At 36.5% G+C, this 21,195-nt stretch overlaps 1 protein-coding gene and 1 long non-coding RNA gene across 2 annotated transcripts in view; one reads left to right on the top strand and one right to left on the bottom strand.

The window, feature by feature from the left end:
• Positions 1-21,195, top strand: part of LOC131155725 (transcription and mRNA export factor ENY2-like) — a 56,967-nt gene that overhangs the window by 31,428 nt on the left and 4,344 nt on the right. The gene's annotated exons all lie outside the window — the stretch shown is intronic.
• LOC131155727 (uncharacterized) lies at positions 17,625-19,545 on the bottom strand. The gene is made up of 2 exons (XR_009136887.1): positions 19,435-19,545; positions 17,625-17,804 (listed from the first exon to the last, which is right to left on the bottom strand). It is a non-coding gene; the product is annotated as an uncharacterized LOC131155727 (long non-coding RNA).

Below are 21,195 nucleotides of genomic sequence, written 5' to 3'. Positions count from 1 at the left end.
GGTTCATGTTCTCCACTTGTTCATTGCTCTACAGATGTGCTACTGGTATGAAGATCAATTTTACACCTAAATTAGAAAAAAGGCTTCGAAATGGTGGTTGTCGAATTGTTTCATTATCATCTTATTAATTTCCCTATAGTCGATGCACATCCTCATCGACCCATCCTTCTTATTTACGAACAACACCGGCGCTCCCCAGGGTGATACGCTCAGGTCTGATGAACCCCTTATCAAGAAGTTCCTATAGTTGCTCCTTTAGTTCTTTCAATTTCTCCGGAGCCATTCGGTATGGGGCCTTGGAAATTAGAGTTGTCCCTGGACTTAATTCAATGGTGAATTCTACCTCACGATCTGGTGGCAATCCCAGTACGTCCTTTGGAAAGACGTCGGAGAACTCCCTTATCATCGGAATATCCTCTTGTTTCAGCTCCTACTTTGGTGCTTCTTTCACAAAGGCAAAATACCCCTGGCAGCCATCTCGAAGCAACCTCTTTGTCTGAATCACTGAAAGGATCTGTGGTGCAGAGCACACACACGACCCAACAAATTTAAATTCCTATTCCCTTGGAGGTATGAACACTTCCTCCCTTCAGCGGCAGTCAATGCTTGCGTAGCTGGATGCTAGCCAATCCATCCCCATAATAATGTCGAATCCATGCATATCAAATACAATTAGACTAGCAGGTAGATTTTTTCCCTAAATTTCCACTAGGTAATCTTTTAATACCTTGTTACACACTACCACTAACCATGTCGGCATGGCCACACCCAACACAGCATCTAACGACTGTGTTTCTACCCTGCACAATTTAATGAACCCCCGAGACACAAAAGAGTGTGTCACACTTGAATAAAAAAGCACAATAGCTTTATATGAAAGCACATAAATGTTACTTGTAACTATATCTCTTGTGTGCTCGGCATTACTCGGAGTCATAGAATACACCAGTGCCTGGGCGGTGCCCCTCTGGTGACCACCTCAGGGTGCCTAAGTACCTCTCCCATACAAATGTTGTGGAGGTGCGTAGTTTAATGTCATTGGGCAGTCCCTCATCTAATGTCCTACCCCACCACCCCGATAACAGCCCACCGATCCAACCCTACACTTACCCTGGTGTTTCTTATGGCACCTGGGACAGGTAGGATACTGGGAACTCCCCTAAGAGCCTCGAAACCCTATCTCTTGTCGCTGACCCATAAAATTACTAGGCTGCCTCCATGAACTCTAACTGGTGCCCAACTGAAAACCCTAAGGCAGGGGCCTCCTCTTCTAGTTTACTGCTCTCTCTCTCTCTCTCTCTCTCTCCCTCCCTCCCTCCTAAATACTGGCTTCGACTGCTATAGCTTTATCCACCAGCTTAGTAAAATTCTATGTCAATAACGCCACTACCTGAGCGCGTATACCCTGCCTCAAACCCTTCTCAAACATTCGAGCCTTCTTTGGCTCATCTAGGACCATATGCGGAGCGAAATGGGACAGCCCCACAAACCCAGCCGCATACTGCTGCACAGTCATAGGCCCCTAGTTCAGATAAAGAAACTCCTCTACCTTGGCCTCTAGGGTGGCAATAGGAAAGTATCTGCTGAAAAAAAACCTCTCTAAAGTGACTCCAGGTAATAGATGTATACCCTGGGCACTACTCTTCCACCAACTTGGTCGACCTCCACCATCTCTTTGCTTCCCCCACCAATTCAAACGTGGCGAACCAAACATTTTGTTCCTCTGTGCACTCTAGCACACCTAACAGTTTTTCCATCTCCTAAACCCAATTCTAAGCTGCAATTGGGTCCGCTCATCCTGAAAACGCCGGCAGACTCGCCCCGAGTAAACTGTTGGAACGTGCAGCTTCTATTAGCCACTCGCTGATCCTGCTCTCAAGATTCCCTCCGGACTTTCTTCCTAGCCTAACATGCTATACTGCACAGCGCAGCCAAGGCATTGACGTCATCCTCGCTAGAGGTATTCACATGATTGTCCCCTCCAATAATAACTTCCTTTCCCCTGGGTTCCATCCTAAACATAGGATAGAAACCTATTTATAAATTTCACATTTATCAAGGTTGATGCAAGTATGTAATAACTAATAATTAAAGCACTCAAGTTTGCAGTTAAAAGAACATTTATACACTTCTGCTACAAAACTGGCAGAGCACCGACCCCTACTCATAACACTAACACTATGTACATACTCCTCCAACCCAACACTCCCAACCTAAATTTTTGAGCTCAAGTCTCTCTACCCAGAAACGAAACTATCGATGGATTTACCATGGTTTTCCTGAAATCATCACTCCAAGAAAAATACAGAAAACCGTCGAAAGATCACCTTCTCTAAGCTTGTAGACTAAAATCCAACCTAACCTACCAGTTCTTATCCTTAACTTATCTCAATTGATACTTTGGTAATTAACGACTATCAAAGTCTATAGAACTTAGCAAACCTAGGCTTTTATACCACCTGTATCGCCCCGACCCGCCACATGGGCTCGAGGTGCCACTTAAGTGACATCTGTGTACCTAATACCATAATCATTATACAACTGCACCAGAAATAAATGAAATAGTCTCCACAATCTTTTACCAGAGTTCTATACTATTAGTATGCATCAAAGTCCTTCTAACTCATAATACATACTCCAGGCTTCAACCCAACTTAATTACAAAAGTATTCCTACTAACACTCACAAAAATCTAACCGGCTATCAACCACCCCGTAGTTCAGTAACCTCAACCTCGAGATGGTCCTAAAAAGATAATTTTTATAATGGGGTGAGACACCTCTCAGTAAGGAAGATTAAGTTAACATTAGTGTGTGGTCAACATGCTACGGTGTTTATAGAAAACATTCATCTTTCATTTAACTGAAAATAGCATATATATATATATATATATATATATATATATATAAACATTATATTCACTCTATATTGCAAAAAATAATCATCTCGTTTCCATGGTATAAACAAGTTAGTAATCATATAATATCATTTACATAAATCTATAGATATGCATAAAAGACACTCCCTGTGACTAACGCCATTTACTTCCCCCATGGCATGGGCTGTGTAGCCCTGAAGGCTGGACTTATGCCCTAGGGGATATCAACCCAAACCAAGTCAAAACATAGACGCATCTAATCTCCGACTATGAAGACATCCGCAACTTGCTTGCGGGAATCCGATTGCCCTACCACATCCTAAAAGTCCAGACTTCTAGGGAAGGTACCTCCTACTGAGGCTATTCACCTGAGACCACCCAACACCTCCTCGCGATCAGTGTGGGCGCACACGGTCTAATACTGAAACTCTAGCAATGGTACTGTGCACATAACATAACTGGTCCTTAGGGGTCCTAAAGCATATCATGCAATTTAAGTAATAAAATTGTATTACAATTCATCTCATATAAAACCTGTCATAATATAAACTAGGCCCTCGCGGCCATCATATAAAAACTAGGCCCTCGTGGCCATCATATAAAACTAGGCTCTCGTGGCCATCATATAAAGTTTCCTACATTTTCAATAAAATTCCAATATTTCACAAACAATTCCAGTGTAACGACCTGCTTAAAAATTCATATAATAAAACATAATTAATAACAAAGTCTACCCGAACCCGTGGATATCGGGGACACTTGTCATACACAACGGAAACCTACGCAACAGTAAATTTAAATCACATTTCCGTAACCATAAAATTCAAATACCAGAGTGTTAGCTTTGGTGCAATCCCAAGAGGGGGGGTGAATTGGGTATTTAAAAATTATCACCTAGGTTGAACCAGATTAACAGTATTACTTAACCTAGGGTCAGTCTATACAAATGTAAACTCAATCATTCATAATATGACATACAAGTGTAGTAAATAAATTGCAGAAATGAACTTGCATGATATGTTATCGGGATTCGGCCAACTATGCCTACGTCCCTGCCTTGGCTAACAAGCACAAGGATTACCACTATAACTTGCTCACTTAAACAGGTGGAGCGGCACCTATACAAATCAAGTTAATTAGCATAGGGTTAACCTCAACCTTTACAACTAGGTCAATTAACACAGGACTGACCTCAACCTACACAATCCTTACCAGGCTGGATTACCACCCCCTCGGACCACGCCTAGAAATACAACAATATTCGCTCAAATAAATGATATAGAAATAGTGCTTTCACGTAAATCAGATATGTACCCAAATATGCACATTCACATACACATCAATGATATGGATATAGTGTAAGCTCAGTGATGCTAGTTTTGTGCAAACAACACTTAATCACAATATAATCAGTACAATGCTCAAAAGTGTTCAACACAAGCAATATCTTGGAATCTAACAAGGTATTTCAATAGCACAACAATACTCCAAGTATACTAATCAAATAATCAAACTAGTTCAATAAGATTTTCGTCAATGAAAGATGCACAATACTAGTTTGAAAATACTTGCTTGTTTGAGAAATCTTTACACAACAAAAATCTAACTATTAGACACTTGCAACAAAGATGCAAATATCCTAAGCTTACTTGGTTTATCCCCACACAAGATTTATAATGAGCAAATCTGTGAGATAAGCCTAAGCTAAAACTCCTCAATAAAAATATAATAATCAATCAATTAAATGACAGTTTCTAGCAATCTATAGCAATCACAAACACTCTAAAAATGTTCTCACAATCTCAGAATATATCAAGGAAGTGGAGATTTTGAGAGTATTTAGCCAAAAAGAGTATTTTGAAAAGAGAGAATATTTTGGCTAATCAATTTGCTAATCTCTTGGCCAATCATGCAAATGAAGACATATTTATAGCCAGGTGAAAAAATATAACCGTTTGGGATACAATGGGAATAATTAAAAAAATTTCCAAATGATTAAAATTCAATTAGTCCGAGTTAACCCTATTTTACCATGGTTAAATTAATTTTAACCGGTTGGGGTTCGGGTGGCTGAACCTAGGTTCGGTCGCCCAAATAGACACAATAAATAAAAGTTATTAAAAACAGTTTGGTCACATATGTCATACTTCGGCAGACCAAATCAAAGTCAGTAGCTTTTGTTTGTGACTTCGGGTGCCCGGTTCACAATTCGGTTAACCGAACTAGGCAATTCGGTCGCCCAATCCCACTTTTGAACGTAAACGTTCGGTCGCCTAAGTAGTTGAAAAGTGCTCTGACAAGCTTTCGGGTGTCCGAGGAAGATACATTCAAAATAGGTTCGGGTGCCCAAAGACCAAGTCAATATGTTGACTGGTTCGGTTGCCCGAGCCTCTTTACACGGCATAGGGTCAGTCGCCCAAACCCTCTCAATTTTCTTAATAATGTTCAGTTTCAGCATAGATTAAACACTCCTATATATTATATTATATGTGTGTGAGTGTTGGGACCTAAAGTCTTGCTAGGGTCTTTTCGAGGGCCTTTTTGAGATAGTCCCAAAAATCCGGCATCGATCAATTGCCCTAAGGTCATTCAGCCCTTATGGTCATTCTACGATCATTTTGAGCTTACCGTATATCCATTATGCATGATGTGCAGGTAAGGTAAATAAAGACACATCCTAAGTTACTACTACAGACCCATGTTACAAATATTGAATTTATGATTACAAATATGAAAGGTCTTCAGGGTCTTCTAGTTGCTTCAAGTGTCCTTCCTTGGGATGTTTATCTAAGTCTGCACAAACACTTGAAAAACATCAAATACCATAAGTATTTGTCATTATCAAAACCAGGTGTGACCTATCAGGCCAACAATCTCTCCCTTTTTGATGATGACAAATACTTTATGCAAAAGTGGGTAAGGCCAAGAAAGGCTCCCCCTGACTTTATGCATAAAGACAATTTAAGCTCAAATTAAATGATTTATCAGTGGGTAATTAAATTTAGATTTTAGTAAAGTACTCAGTTTTGTCTTTTCTCCCCCTTTTGGCAACAGCAAAAAGGGATATAAATATAAAGCATGTAAGCAAGACATTTGAGCATGAATCATTCAAATACACAATAAGATTGGGAAAATTTTAGAAATATCAGTAGAATGCCATTTGAAAATAGAGTATTTTCTAAAAAATACCTGTATAGAAATGGCCTAATTGAGTTTTAAATTTACAATATATTCACAACAATCAACTCAAACAGTTCAATATTCTCAAAACATAAATATAACTATCAACATGTAAGAGATATGATAGCTATGCATTTCATGGCACAAACGAATTCATGGAGTATAAAGCATTGACAGGTTTAGCAATTAAGTACACAAACTAAATAACTGGTCATTTAAATGATTTAAATGACATAACAAACGTAATTAGACTAGAATTATCAAAAAAACCTAGCAGTTTAAATCAGATCATAAGACCCGTGAAAGATTTAAGTTAAAAGCACACGGCATATCATACCAAATGGAAGGTATGAGCATAAAAACAGTCTAACTAGTTCGCATGCATTTTTATGTGTAGTTTACTGAACCAGTTATGCTACTTGAAAACTATATATGTATAGTATTACAATAAGTATATATACGTATGTATATAAATATATATCCCCTTATGATGTTTGCTTAAAGTACTGGGGGTTGCTTGCCAAACAAAAAAAATTTTAAGATCATGCAAGCAAGCAACATTTTTCTGGTTTTAGCATTTAAGTACAATTCATAATATAACCAGAAAAATACAACCATGTAAATCCTAAGAAGATAGCACATTCAAAACAAGGATCATATAGCAAAACAGATGATTGTGGCAACAATAAACATCATGCTTTAAATTAAGATTTTCAATAATATTATTTCATTTAAGCATATGCCATAATACAAATTAAAGCACATCTAAGCCAAAAAAATGTTGGTGAGCATAACATGATAGACATTTTAATTTTAGATGTTCCCCCTATCAGTTTGAGTATGTGCTTAGATTCTTTTAACTACTTATACCATCCAAAGATTAATTTCATTTTTCTTAGTAGTACAAGTCATTCATTTTGATACTTTGAAATCAACTATACTGAGTATTTGTCAATTACATATTATCACTTGATTAGTATAGTTGTCCCTATAGACCGTGGATGCATCAAAAGAGTGTATATTTAAGTCATGAAATAATGTTCATGACTCAAGAACATTCCATATCAAATCATAAACCTTTAAGTACTAGATATAATGTTTTAGGGTATTCTCAAGAGCCTCGATATTTCAGTGGATGAAAGTGATGCATATGGATTCTTTAAGTTCTTTCCATAGGGATGGAGCTGGGCTCCCCTAATTATTTAATGATTATGCAAGGATGAATTTTAATTTTCTATTTGGTTTCACTCATTTTTCAAAAATGTTTTAACATTAATTTTATCATAATCATCTTTTAGCACAAAATTTTATTTGGGAAAATTCCTATTGAAATTTCAGCAGCACGTCGTCTGTAAATCGGACATTTTCCCATAAAACCTGTATCTAATAGGTTCAAATAAGCAATATATGATTCATTTCAAGGCACATGAGAACCTATATCTACTACCAGCATGCAATTCTCATCAATTGCATCCGCCATGTAGGAGGCATTCTAAACTAAGCATGCAATCAGGTAGCAATCAACAAAAGATAAACTATCCATTAGAAGATATACTCATTTAACGCATAATGAATAGTAGGAATTCAGTGCTTTTCATATGAAGGCATATGGGTATAAAAGATAACAATCATGAGAGCATTTCATGTATAAATATATTCATGAAGAAAAATGCTCCCCCTGAGTTATGTACTTATTCAATTTATGCCTAAACATGCTTAGGCTTAGAGGACCAAAGATTCACATGCAATACTTCTTCAAGGTCATAAGCCAATGTATGCTTCTTTACTTATGAATTTCAATATATGATAGAGGCCCAAGTTCAAATGGCTTTTCTTTCTTGACATTCATGCATAGGTTTCTTAGTTATTGCATTTCCATATATGTTGAAACCTATGGCCATCATATTAGCCATTTATCTTATTTCTAAGGACATAAAGCTCTAAAGGATATGACTTAACGTTTTGAGAGCTATGCGTGTGACGTAGATCAAATACTCTTAAAGATTATAATTCTTGTTATGTTCGAAGAGTATTCAATATAAGTGGACATGATTCAAGATATTTTCATGGAAAGGGATATGTCCACCCGCTTAGACAAAGAACATTTATGAGTATTTGAATTTTCTTGAACAATGCTCTTCAGAGAATGGAAAGTATCCTATAGATATGATCACATAGAGGAGCAAGGATACGAACCAAGGAATAAACAAAATCTCTACCTGATATGATCGTGGTGTGGTAAAGATTTCCTATAGATGAGATGAACCAAAATTAGAGGTTTTGCAATTTAAACTCAAAGGGACCAAATCCCTAGTGGATACCTCTAATTTGGTTATAGCTGTGAGAAGTACTCAATATATATTAGTCATTTATGATCAATAGTGCTTTAAGCCTAGAGTGATGACTTGATTTTGATTTGGACTTTTTATATTCAAAAATGAGTTTAGGGTATAGTGATATATGATATAAGATAGAACCCTAACACTCAATTTTGTGCAATGGACAATGGTTGCTTAACTTTGTGATTTTCATGTTAGCATGGGTTAAGCATTAAGAATTCTATACTCAGCAAGGATGCTTTTGTCCATTTGGAAGTAGATTTTAATCAAGCTATAGCCAATGATTTTATATTTTAACTAATGAATATGTGCATTAAGTTCAGATTGATTATTTTATTTGAATTTCAGAATTGGCTTGATTTTTCAAAATACTTAGTATGGAAAATTTTAAATAGTGCACATATACTAAGATTTTACTTTCTTCAACCCGAGCCACTTCCTAAGCCTTTAGTCAACACTTCCCCCTATAGCTAATCCTAACTACTAAGGAGGATAATGTGATCATGTAATTCCTGTTTGAATAATTTTTTCCTTGAATTTCAAGGGGTTTGATTTCTTAACCACCCATACCATTCTTCTATCTTTTATTCTCAATGGGTTAGGAGTAGGTGGTACTTTGACTCTCCATACTCGTTTGGGTTTCACACCTTTTCTTTTAAATGGGCAATCAAGTTTTATGTGCACCTTCTGTTTACATAGGATGCATGTGGTGTGAGTGTATGGACTAGAGGAGGTACTAGCATAGTGTTTCAATTCTTTTACAAAGTACCCCATGTATAGGTTCTTCTTTTTCTTATTTTCAATTCCATTAAAACCTATACCTTCTTTATCTAAGGTCATCCTTTGTGAACCTAAAAGTTTGTCAAAATTTTCATTACCTCTAATGAATGTATGGATGATCTTAGATTGATCTTCTACTTTCTTTTCTAGATCTATCATTTTTGAATCTTTCAAGTCTTTGTAAACACTTTGTAATTTAATAATTTCCTTAGACATGTTATTTTCTTTGCATTCAAGTTCTGCAATAAGAAGATCTTTATTATTATCATTTGAAATTTGAGATCTTACTGCTTTCAATTCTTTTTCTAATTTTGCATTCTTATTTACTAACTCTTTGATTTTAAAAATCATTTTCCCTTTCAACGGGAACTTTTGATTCACATTCTTTCTCACATGTCTCATACTTGTTCTTTAAAGCGGTATATCTTTTGTTAGCTTTAACAAGTGACTTGTGAATTCTAACATATTCAATTTGCAGTTCTTCATAAGTAGGCATTCTCTTACTATCACTACTATCACATGATTCAGAATCAGATGCATCATTCAATTCATCACATGAATCATTTCTAGTATTATCTAATAACAAAGAAGGAGACGGGTTTACCTCATCATCGGTTAGAGCTATGAAGCATGATTTACCTCCTTCAAGATCCGTAAATCTTGAATCACAAGGAGTGATCGCCTTTTCCTGCGTAGTTGCTCCATATCTCCTTAGCATTGTTATATGTCATAACCTCAAAAAGAACATTAGAATCTAAAGCATGCAGCAAGGTGTTTAAGGCATCAAAATTTATTTGCACTAAGTTCCTATCATGATCATTCAATTCATACTCAGATTAGGAACACTAGTACAACCAATGAATTTAATAGGCACACTATCACCTTGATCAATGATATTCCAAATTTTCCAATTTAAAGCTTTAACATATACAGTCATTCTAAATTTTCATATAGCATAATCATTACAACAGAATACAGGTGGGTGTGTGATCAATCTTCCCTCACATGAAGGGGATGCACTAATACGAGCCATCATGATCTTTTAACTAAATGACATCTAAGTCTAAGTTACGAGACTCTAATACCAATTGTTAGCATTGGTGCAATCCCAATAGGGGGGGTGAATTGGGCATGTAAAAGTTATCGCCTAGGTTGAACCAGATTAACAATATTACTTAACTTAGGGCCAGTTTATACAAATGTAAACTCAATCATTCACAATATGACATACACGTGCAGTAAATAAATTGCAGAAATGTAAAGAACACGCACGATATGTTATCGGGGTTTGGCCAACTGTGCCTACATCCCCGTCTTGGCTAACAAGCACAAGGATTACCACTATAACTTGCTCACTTAAACAGGTGGAGCGACACCTATACAAATCAGGTCAATTAGCATAGAGCTGGCCTCAACCTTTACAACCAGGTCAATTAACATAGGGCTGGCCTCAACCTACACAATCCTTACCGGGCTGGATTACCGCCCCCTCAGGCCACGCTTGGAAATACAACAATATTCGCTCAAATAGATGGTATAGAAATAGTGCTTTCACGTAAAGCAGATATGTACCCAAATATGCACATTCACATACACATCAATGATATGGATATAGTGTAAGTTCAGTGATGCTAGTTTTGTGCAAACAACACTCAATCACAATATAATCAGTATGATGCTCAAAAGTGTTCAACACAAGCAATATCTTGGAATCTAAACAAGGTATTTCAATAGCACAACAATACTCCAAGTATACTAATCAGATAATCAAAATAGTTCAATAAATGAAAAATGCACAATACTAGTTTGAAAATACTTGCTTGTTTGAGAAATCTTTGCACAACAAAAATCTAACTATTAGATACTTGCAACAAAGATGCAAATATCCTAAGCTTACTTGGTTTATCCCCACACAAGATTTATAATGAGCAAATCTATGGGACAAGCCTAACCTAAAACTCCCCAATAAAAATATAACAATCAATCAATTAAATGGGAGTTTCTAGCAATCTATAGCAATCACAAACACTTTAAAAATGTTCTCACAATCTCAGAATATATCAAGGAAGTGGAGATTTTGAGAGTATTTAGCCAAAAAGAGTATTTTGAAAAAAGAGAATATTTTGGCTAATCAATTTGCTAATCTCTTGGCTAATCATGCAAATGAAGGCATATTTATAGTCAGGTGAAAAAATATAACCGTTTGGGATATAATGGAAATAATGAAAAAAGTCCCAAATGATTAAAATTCAATTAGTCCGAGGTAACCCTGTTTTACCGTGGTTAAATTAATTTTAACCAGCTGGAGTTCAGGTGGTTGAACCTAAGTTCGGTCGCCCAAACAGACACAGTAAATAAAAGTTATTAAAAATAGTTCAGTCGCCCGTGTCATACTTTGGCAGCCCGAATCAAAGTCAGTAGCCTTTATTCGTGACTTTGGGTGATCGGTTAACAATTCAGTTAACCAAACTAGGCAATTCAGTTGCCCAACCCCACTTTTGAACATAAACGTTCAGTCACCCGAGTAGTTGAAAAGTGCTCTAACAAGCTTTCGGGTGCCCAAGGAAGATACATTCAAAATAGGTTCGGGTGCCCGAAGACCAAGTCAATATGTTACTGGTTCGGTTGCGCATAGATTAAACACTCCTATATATTATACGATATGTGCATGAGTGTTGGGACCTAAAGTCTTGCTAGGGTCTTTTCGAGGGCCGTTTTGAGATAGTCCCAAAAATTTGGCGTCGGTCAACTGCCCTAAGGTCATTCAGCCCCTATGGTCATTCTACTGTCATTTTGAGCTTACCGTATATCCATTATGCATGATGTGCAGGTAAGGTAAATAAAGACCACATCCTAAGTTACTATTACAGACCCATATTACAAATATTGAATTTACGATTACAAATATGAAAGGTCTTCAAGGTCTTCTAGTTGCTTCAAGTGTCCTTCCTTGGGATGTTCATCTAAGCCTGTACAAACACTTGAAAACCATCAAATACCACAAGTATTTGTCATTATCAAAACCGGGTGTGACCTATCAGGTCAACACAGAGTTAACTATATTCCTAAATATCTGTGTTTATATACAATCTCCCAAAATACAAAATATATTCATATCTAGGAACCCACCACACCAATCTATGGCTTATAGATAAAAAACTTACCCTCCTAGCAGGGTAGAACTACACTATCTCAACGGTAACCTTGATCCGCCGGTCCTCCTGGGTTTCCTGAAAATTATTTAAGGTTGAGGGTGAGACACTTCTCAGTAAGGAAAAATAAACTAAATACAGTTGTGTGGCAACATGAACATTTAATGCAATTTTACATATACAGTATATGTCACATATCTGTAAACATTCATCATAACATACTGAATAATCATATACTTTCGTGTTTTCTAATAAATCATTCCGTTCATAAAATGTCTCCTATAGCTAATAATACTGAAAACATACCCAGGATGAATAGCTAACTGATGTCATGTATTACCCCTCATGATGGTTGTGTAGCCTGAACACGGGACCAGACAATGATTGGCCGACCACTACCGAGTCAAAAATGTCTGCAAGTACAATGGGCCCGCCACACTCTAGTCCAGACTGCCAGGTGGACATCTACAACTCAAACTAAAAGTCACATCGACTATCCATCTCCCACCCCCTCGTGGGGTGGTTAGCACCAATCTGAACATAGATATCTGATCTATATAGCTACGGTACCGTGCTCCTGAAACTGAACTAAGCTAACATCCGGGTTCTAATAACATATAATACATGATAATATAGCGCTTAACATAAAGGATTTGATAGCATTTTCTATAATATCATAAATACGGCCTCGGGCTGAACATTTCATAAATATGGCCTCGCGTCGATCATTTTGTAAATTTAGCCTCGGGTTGAACATTTCATAACTACGACCACGCGCCGAACATTTCATAAATACCATTCTGAATAAATAAATCAATTATCATGTATTTTCAAAATCATAATGTACTGTATTATTTCATAATTCCTAAAAACATGCTTTACTCGTAAAATTGCTATAACATAATACTTGTCACGTAAAATAATGTTCATGCCACACAATGCTAAGTAAAATCATACATTTCATTTTAAAATTACATTTCCTATATAACAGCAGAATTTTCCCAAATATGCATTTTTCCAATAATATTCAAATATAACACATGCTTCCCTGAAAATTAATTTGTTGATAAATAATACTAATTTGCATGGAAAAACATCTGCTTTAGTTTATACCCTTACCTAGTACTGGAAAGAAACCCCCTACAAATTTTAGTCCTACACTTGCAGGGTTCCCCGTTCAACTCCCTGAAAATAATAACTCTCAAAACTAAACTTCAATATTTTTCCGTGAATATCATTTCCTATAACTGCGATAAAACCAAATTTCGCATGAAAAGTCTTACCTCAACTCAGGGATGAATTTCAACTCGCTTCCACCAACAATTCGCTTTAGCAGATTTAGAGAGAACTTCCCCTGGAGCGTTGTGGTGGCCTCAGATCGTCGATCCGGCAAACGAAGGAGCTGAAATTGAAGAGAGAGGAGAGAGAAACTGTAAGGAGAGAGAGAGAGAGAGAGAGAGAGAGAGAGAGGGAGTGATTTTTCTGATTTTTTAGCGTATTTTAGGCTATTTATACGAGGGGCTTCGTCGACGAGCTACGTCACCTCGTCGACGAGGTTAAGAGAAAATTCGTCGATGAACTCTCCCCTTCATCAACGAAATTCAAAGTCACCCAAAACAACCTCTCGGTATCTTCTTGTCGACGAGCCTATACTGCCACGTCGTCGATGAATGCGAAGCGTTCATCGACGAAGGCTGTACTGCCTCCTTCTGTTCGATTTCCATTTTCCTCTTTTTTCTTTATTATTTAAAATACCATTATTCTTCGGGTCATTACATCAGAATTTCACAACCAATTTATCCATTTGCCACACAATTTTCCTTATACAGTATATCCTATATATAATGTCAAACTATACTTCCCACCGTTCATATTTACTGAAAATATCATTTCATATATCCTAGGTTTGAAAAGACCATTTGAATAGGAGGTTTTCGAAATAACAACTGAAAACATAAATATACATATATAATATTTATTAGGTTTTACTTTACATAAACTTTTGACTTAACTTAATCTCCTTACTTGACTTACAGTAAAGCCTTCTAACACCCTTAATCTACACCTTATGGCGTTTAAAGCTCAAAACCTTGAAACACATTTTCCCCAAAATTAATCATCCCAACCCACATAATACTTTACATTAAACACTCCTTAGGCCTCTTATACTCCAAAACAACCATGAAACTCCAAAATAACTACTTACCCTCGTTTTGGAGTGGCGCCTGAAAAGACCCCGTTTAAGAATCTACTCCGCTAGACTTGTAGAGAATTTCCCCCTGATCCTTGCGGTAACTTTCGATCGTCGATTCTGACAATGAATGGCGAAGAAACCGAAGAGAGAGAGAGAGAGAGAGAGAGAGAGAGAGAGAGAGAGTGAGGCGCCGACTAGAGAGAGAAAGAGTGAGAAAATAAGTTTTCTTAACCCTTAAGCAGCTTAAAAATGTATTTATAGGCTGTTAACCCAACTAACTTCGTCGACAAGTTGGCTCCTTCATCAACGAATTGCAGAAGGGCGTTCGTTGTCGAAAGATGGGTTTCTTCAACGAACCATAAACCTGAAATTTCAGTCATTCGAGATCTCTTCATCAATGACGCTCTGAACTTCGTTGATGAACCACGGGAGAACTTTCATCAACGAAAACAGGGGATTCATCAATGAAGCTCACTGAAAATCCCTTTCTAAAATTTCCTTTATTTTTTATGGGTTCGGGTTTCTATAGGTACACTAAGCACAAAAGAAAGATGGAACCAAATCACCGTATTAACATTAATTAAAGAGGCAGTACAGCTGAAAATAGAGACATTATAAGCACAAGTACAGTTAACCAAAAGCATAGTGATACAAAAGAAACAAGAAATACAAATAAAAGAAGAAAAGAAAAAAAATTGTGTGCATAAGCACTGTACAAATGCAAAGGAGAGCGCTCATCACGATCCTAAATGGCTAGCCCTAATCCTCCTTAGTAGAACCATCGGCATTATAATCACAGTCTCTGCCCCACCAGATCGCTGGAAGCATAGGATTGAGTGCTCACATCAAACTGGAGAGCCGCAGTAGAGGGCGTGCTCAAAGCATCGTCGTTAAAAAAACTGCCTAACACAGTTGGCGACTCAGGCGAAGCAGGAATGGGAGGTGGCACATGAGCAGTTGAAGCCTATGGTTCTGACACAGGTGCAGGAGGTGGGGTGCATGAGGAAGGAGCCTCAAGTGTAGCTGATGCACGCGGGGGAATAGGTGGCTATGGAGCAGATGAGGTGGTTGCCCTGCTGGCAGCCATAGAACGAGTCCATTCCGCCACTATGCAGCGCAGGACAGGAAGACAGGGGTGGGTGGTGTAACCATTTGGAGAGGCACTAAAGACCAAGGGACATCCACCGGAAAAATGAGGGATGTCGTCATGGAGGGATCTGGTTGGGTAGGGGTGTCCTTCGGGGGTACTGGGGCTGCAACAGGAGATCTTGGAGTATTGGCTGACACAGTGGGTGGCTCTGTAAAGGGTGGCACATCCATCCATGGGTACGCATGGACTCACGGGGGACTGTGCCTCGCCCGCGACAGTGGGCTCCTTGGCTTGAAGATCCGCAACCTTTGATTAATCCCACACACACTGACCACAAGTACAGGAAATGAAGTCAAATTTTGCAATTGATCCCACAAAATCTTAAGCTGAGTGAAATAATCAGTGAGTGATTACTCTCCCTGATGAATCTCAGCAATTTACTTCTAAATATTGAAGATCTTGGTTCCATTTCCTTGACTAAAAGTGTCTCAAAGATTAGTCCAAATTTCTAAAGCAGTATCTCTATAGATAATGCTTCCTAGGAGCTTTGGTGATATAGAATTGATGATCCAGGTACCTACCATATTGTCAGCAAGAACCCATGCTTGAACAGCATTTGGAGAATTCACCAATGGTGAAGATATGGTTAAAGATCCATTAATAAATCCTAACTTGTTTTTTGCAATTAGAGATCTCCTTACTGATCTTACTCAAGCAAGATAATTTTCTCCCCTAATCAATGGTTGAAAAGTGAGAATTGCTCTTGGATTTTCTCCAGGATGTAAGAACAGAGGATCACTAAGATTATACGAATCTTGTAAAGAAGATGAAGCCTTTGTGGTGGAAGCATTAGCTGCTACTGTTTCTGTCATTGAGGAAGCTTGAGAAGTTTGTAGAACACAACAATGGTGGATGAGAAAAACTTGAGAAAAATTCGAAGAAGAAGATGATAATGGAGAATACGAGAAAGCTCTGATACCATATGAGAAATCAATCTTGATAAAAGAACTGATTTCATTTTTTTAATTCAGTGACTATACAACTGTATATATACACTCTCAACTTAACAACCATAAAAAACTCATACATGAATCTGGTAAGAACTAATTAAACTAACTAAAAATACATGTTGTATCTTTACAACAGATTTTCAGCTACTCTGGATTTCTACTTGAAGCTTGGCTGACCTGTCTGGGTAGATCTGATGCACGAGTGAGCTGCTGCACTGGATGGCATGTTGTCCTCTAGCTTTTCATAAAGTGCTAGATTTCTAAAATAGAGGTTGCTCACCCTCATGCTTATCACTTGGCTTAAAGCATGCAATGCATAATGACGCCATAGGATGTTCATGCACACCTATTATGTCCTAGAACATGCGTACGTTGCCACCACATGGTCAAGTGCATGCAAAGGAAGACACCTTATATGCTCTAACTATTACATGAAAAATAAATAAAAACAAAAATATAAATCATAGGCTTAACTAGTGGTGGACATAATTTTGTTAAATCGAAAGTTAGGTATAATACGTTAATAATCATTTATTGAATGCCAATCTTGAGATTTACATTACATTTCTTATAATCAAGGTCATTAGATAGATTCCATTAAATAGCAAATGTCCCAAATATAAAAATGATTGGCACCTATAAGATAATTTAAGCATTATTGCACTTTTTTTATACAAATGATTCATTCAATTACGTGGACAATTAAGCAATTAAAAATAAAGCAAACATTTGAAATCCTACATTCCACAAAAACGGTTTATTTTTTTATTTTGTTGATTTCAAAAAATATATATATGCAATGTAATAGGGATACATTAGACAAGGTAAAAATTTATGATTTTTATGGATTTCATAGATTTATGAAAATTGTAGCATTCTGTAACGTTCCTCAATTTCTTAACATAAAATATCACATAATAAATAAAATGGTCAACCCGAACCCGTGGGTAGCGGGGACACCTGTCAAACACAGCAGAAAACCTAGCAGCAGTAAACATAAAATCTCAAACATCCAATCATAAAACATAATACCAGAGCATTCTATACATCCTCACATACATCAAAATATCTCTAGGGTCAACCACAAAATAATTCTGACCCTATTACAAAATCTTACCCTTCTCACAGGGTAACCTCACTAGCTCAACGGCGGCCCTGACCTGCCGGTCTCTCAGGGGCTCCTGAAAAATTAATTAAGTTTGGGGGTGAGACACTTCTCAGTAAGGGAAAATAAACTAAATACAACTGTGTGGCAACATGAATATTTAATGCATTTGTACGTATACAGTACATTTCATAATTCTATAAACATAATCATATCGTACTAGGTAAACATATATTTTCACATCTGTTAATAAATCATATCATACATAAAATCATCTGTTATAACTGTAGTACTGAAAACAAACCCAGGATGAATAACTAGTTGGTGTCATGTATTACCCCCCATGACGGGTTGTGCAGCCCGAAGGCTGGACCCGACAATGGCTGGCCGACCATTGCCGAATCAAATATGTCTGTAAGTATGATGAGCCCGCCACACCCTAGTCCGAACTGCCAGGTGGACGTCCACACTCTACTGAAAGCCACATCGACTATCCATCTCTCATCCCCTCGTGGGACGGTAGCACTAATAAGGCCTCGTGCCAAAATGAACCCATAGCTACGGTACCGAGCTCCTGGTCTGAACTAAACTAACATCCTAGTTGTGAAAACATATAATACATGATCACACGTAACATCATTACGGCCTCGTGCCGAAAACATAGATACGGCTTCGCGCCGAAATCATACATATGGCCTCACGCCAAAATCATAGTAAATATGGCCTCGCGCCAATAACATAAATACGGCCTCCTGCCGATAACATAAATATATGGCCTCGCGCCAAAAACATAGATACGGCCTCGTGCCGATAACATAAATATATGGCCTCGCGCCAAAATTGTTTCAGGTATATATATACTGAAAATACATCATTTATTACATAATCGTCAAAACCATCACAACATAACTCATATTTTCATAATACCTGAAATCATGCTTGGTTCGTAAAATCTTTCACATCATAATACATTTCACATAAAATAATATTCATGCCACACATATGCTGTTAAAAGTCATACTTCATATTCTAAAATCGTGAATTCCTTACATCTCATACATACATATACATTTTAATCATCATAGCAGTATTTTTCCAATCGTACATTTCATTCGTAATACACAATATAACATATGCTTTTCTGAAAATAATCTTACTCATAATCAATAATAATTTGTATGGAAAATTACTGCTTTAGTTTATTCCCTTACCTAACTATTGATAAATTCCTTAGGACCCAAATCCTACGCCCTTAGCGCCCGAAATTCAACTCCTGAACTTTACATTTTTTTCCCAGATTAATTAATCTATTTCTCCAAAATAATACTCATCTAGCCTTCCTTAGGCTCCAAATATCTCAAATTAATATTTTAACTATTATTTAATATCCCTACTTAATTTTCTAAATTTTGCCTGCGGGTCCCAAAATTATACCCGCGGCGCTCACCCGAGCCCTAAATTTCAGAAATCCTACTTCAGTCTCAGATACTTAATATTTTAGCATTTCTAAATTAATGCTAATTAATTAAAAATAAGCCCCTTAATAATCGCTGCACCTCAAATTTGGGATTTTGGTCCGACACCCCACGAGAATTCCGTTCCACTAGACTTGTAGAGAATCATCCCTAGATTCTCGTGGTGGTGTCCGTTCGTCAATTGGGCTTATATTTTGCAAGAAATTAAAGAAAAAGGAGAAAATGGCTTACCCCAGGGAATACGCCTACGCCGCTCCTACCACCGATCCGCTCCAGTAGAAATGATGGCAGTGGCGAATGGAGTCCAGTGGTATCTTCGGATTTTCGATCGGACAAAAATCTATCACGAAATCGAGGAGAGAGGGAGAGAGAACGTGAGGAGAGAGAGAGAGAGAGTTCTGAGAGTTGCAGGTAAACAATAAATAAATAAATGAATAAAGAAGAAGAAGAAGAAGAAGAAGAAGAAGAAGATAGAATATAAAAGGGGGCGTGAATCACTTATATCAAAAGTCACCTGAAGCTTCTTTGAAGCTTCAGGTGATTTAATATCTATATATATATATATATATATATATATATATATATATTATTATAATAATAATAATAATAATAATAAATAAATACATATTTAATTAATATTAATAATAATATATTTTATTAATAAAAATAAAAATAAATTATAATTAATAAATTTTTTTTCTTTTTTTTTCTTTTTTTTTTAAATCCGATTAATTAATTAATTAATTTTTTTTTTTGGAAAATCAATCCACTAATATTTATATCTCTTTTTGAGGGTTTTTACACATTCGGTTCAAGAATAGGATTTGTACATTGATTATTGTACATATAAATGCTATTGGGCCCAATTCATTACAATATCTTAATATTGAACTTGCTTTGTCATGGGCAAAAGGTACCAAAACCGGTAACCTTTTGAGCAACCTAATTACGTTTAACTAAGCACCTTGGTAAAATAGAAAATATGAGAAGCGCTAACCATGTAAGACAATCACTTAGAGCATGGAGACAATTACAATGTGTTAAGGTTCATATCATCATGACAAGATAGAGCAAAGTATAGCTCGAGAGGAAAGAGGGGAATGAATAGCGCATGACTATCCAATGCATTAGTGATTAGGTTTGATTTTATGTGAAATCTCAACCAGTGATTTAGTGAAACACTAAGAAAATAAAAAGATAATGATAGTCATAAAGTAGCTTAAGGACTCAACTAAGGAGAGGAATAAAATGTCATTAGAAAGACGAAAGGATATTATGGTTAAAATTCAAGGCAAAAGACACCGACTTTCCCTGAGGTTTGGTAAAAAGACAAGGATCTTTCTAATATTTCAAAAATCCCAGGCACATCCCCTAAAGTTTCAAAAATTTTAGGGACCTCCCTTAAGGTTTTTCAAAAAGACACAAACCTTCTCTCATATTTTACAAAAAAAAAAAAAAAAAAAGTCTTTTAAGAGAAAGTTTGTATCTTTTTAATAAATCTCAGGGGAGGTTTATGTTATTTTTTGAAATTTCAGTGAAAGTTTTTCTATTTGCCACATCTTAGGAAAAGTCAATGTCTTTCGCCCTAAAATCTTATAAAAATATTATTATTTGCAAAAAAATGTTATTAGGAAAATGAAGGGGGTATGGTAGTTGAAATTAATAGAAAATTAATGTAATTTATAGAGAAAAAATCAATTAGGAAAATGAAAGGAAATGGAATTGAATTAAAATAGGAAATGAATATTCTAATATGAAATGAATGTTAATAGAGGCCAAAAAAAAAAAAAAATGCAATCTGGAAATGAAAGTTTATGGTTGTTGAAGTCTAATACAAAAAGTGTGCTGTGATAGGCAAATAAATAAATAAATAAATAAAGACTTCAATATTATTAGGACATTATTAAAAATAAATTTTAAGTGAATATAAATGCAAAGATATTTTTGTTGTTATAAAATTTTTCAAAGGACTGTCATACAATATGGTTTTGC

Source organism: Malania oleifera, chromosome 5 (genome assembly GCF_029873635.1).
Source record: "Malania oleifera isolate guangnan ecotype guangnan chromosome 5, ASM2987363v1, whole genome shotgun sequence".
Lineage (NCBI taxonomy): Eukaryota > Viridiplantae > Streptophyta > Magnoliopsida > Santalales > Ximeniaceae > Malania > Malania oleifera.
This window is presented reverse-complemented; position numbering and strand designations above follow the sequence as displayed.